We start from the raw sequence: 2,084 nt of genomic DNA, 5'->3' as shown, positions 1-2,084 counted from the left end.
CCCCTTCTCCCAATCCATAGTTGTTTTCGCCGTGACTAAGAATGGTCTTCCTAAGATTATAGGAGCTAAGCTAATGTTCCCCGATATCTTCACATCAATCACTATAAAATCTACAGGTATTTCACAGTTCTCTACAGTGATCATGACATCAATTAACCTTCCCTCAGGTTGCCTAACAGTTCCGTCAGCTAGGAGTAGGTCCATATGTATTTCCTCCAACTCTCCAAACCCACACTCCTCGTATAAGGCTGTTGGAATGATACTTATGCTTGCTCCCGTATCTAATAAAACTTTAGAAAATGTGTTTCCTCCTATTTCACATGTAATGAAAGGGGCTCTGGGATCTCTCATTTTGATAGGGATGGCATTCAAAATGCTAGCGGCATTCTCAGAAAGTTTAACTACTTCCCTAGGCTTCCTAGTGGTGCAAGCATCCTTGAGGTATTTCTTTAGGGAGGGTGCACACCTAAGCATGTCTTCTACAGTAACAGTCATGGTGGCTCTTTTAAAATTCTCTAATAACCTATGTTCATAATCAAGAACAGGTTTTTTTCTATTCAAAGCTGAAGGGTAAGGAACATCTTGCCCACTTGTAGAAGGTAGAGGTTCTTCTGCGTAGGGAAGATCCTCTCCTTCTTCCTCTCTTGGCTCATTCCCCTTCCTAGAATTATCTCCAGAATTCTGATAAGGGTCCTGAAGTTCCTTTCCATTTCTCAACTTTGAGATTGCCAGAACTTCATGATCTTCTCCATTCATCTCATCGTGAGTGGAGTGTTGCACATGATGTAAGTTGCATGGGTTAATTAAAGGTTTCATGGGAAATTTATAATATGCGCAAGGGAGTTCTGTAATTATACCTCGGTGTTCAGAAGGTGCAGGCCTAAAGCTCTCCAACAGCTTCCTCATTTGTTCCTGGGATTCCAACATCTGCTTTGTCTAAAATTCCATCATGACCTGCATCCGCATCTCCATCTCTGCTCGCAACTTTTGGTTTTGCTTCTCTATCATATCTAAAATGACGGGGGTGAATGTAGAAAAATCAGGTTGGTTGTGAGAAGAAACCTGATACTGCTGTTGGGGTCTGGACTGGAACTGCTGTCTTTGTTGGAATGGAGGTTGAGCTGCCGGCTTACTCCCTTGGTGGAAGGTCTCTTCATTTTGAAAATTCGGCCTCTTTTGCCCTGGCCATGGTTGCTGCGGTTGGTTGAAGGCTTTCACATCTAAGAAAACGTTCTTCAAGGTGGAGGTGAGCTCCTCCAATTTCTGGTTGGTTTCTCTTAAACCCGCTTGCAGCTCGCCCTCCTTATCATTAACTTGCAGAACTCCTGCTCTCTTGGGCTGCAGGTTCCTCCCAGTTTCTGCAACTCTCTCCAAAATATCAAACACTTCATCCTCATATGCGGTATAGAAAGTTCCCCCGAAGGCTAAGTTAACCTTATTTTTCATGAAATCTGATAAAGATTCATAGAAAATCTGGGCTAACTGATAATGTTCAATTCCATGATGAGGACATTTCCTCAGCAAGTCATTGAACCTCTCCCATGACTCACTAAAAGCCTCACCTTCATGGGGATGAAAGTTATGAATTTCTCTTCGGTAAAAATTAGTTTTGGAGAGAGGGTAAAATTTCTGCAGAAATTTTCCTTGCATCTCTTCCCAAGAGTTAAACGTGATTCCTAAATTGCGATAGCATGAAAATGCTTTATCTTTTAAGGTAAGAGGAAAATACTTCATTTTCAAGATTTCCGTAGATAGTCCAGGAACGTTTTGAGAAAAACATTTAATATGAAAATCATCGAGGAATTCTAAAGGATTCTGTGCAGGTAGTCCGTTAAATTCAGGTAAAGAGTTAATCAAAGCATTATCATATCTAAATAAAATACCTTCACCTATGTTCAGGTTGACATCGGTTTGTCTAAGGCTACTCGACGGTGTCGACCTGTCCAGCATTGTCCTCCTTCTCTCATTCTGCTGATGTCTCTCTTCTGCCATTGTTTCCTGCTGAATTTCAGGTTCCGTCACTGTAGAATCTGAAGTTACGTCGCGTGCAACGTTCTCTGTAGATCTTTCACCAGCTCTTGAAC

The 2,084-nt window shown here is 41.7% G+C and overlaps 1 non-coding gene across 1 annotated transcript; it reads left to right on the top strand.

Annotated features, from left to right (window-relative positions):
* Window positions 1–1,495: 1,495 nt before the first annotated feature.
* LOC144704036 (small nucleolar RNA R71) lies at window positions 1,496–1,604 on the top strand. Its single transcript, XR_013581724.1, has one exon. It is a non-coding gene; the product is annotated as a small nucleolar RNA R71 (small nucleolar RNA).
* The last annotated feature ends 480 nt before the right edge of the window (window positions 1,605–2,084 follow it).

Source organism: Wolffia australiana, chromosome 5, assembly GCF_029677425.1.
Source record: "Wolffia australiana isolate 7733 chromosome 5, ASM2967742v1".
NCBI classification, from domain to species: Eukaryota; Viridiplantae; Streptophyta; class Magnoliopsida; order Alismatales; family Araceae; genus Wolffia; species Wolffia australiana.
Note: the sequence above shows the minus strand (reverse complement) of the source record. Positions and strands in the feature narration are given on the sequence as shown.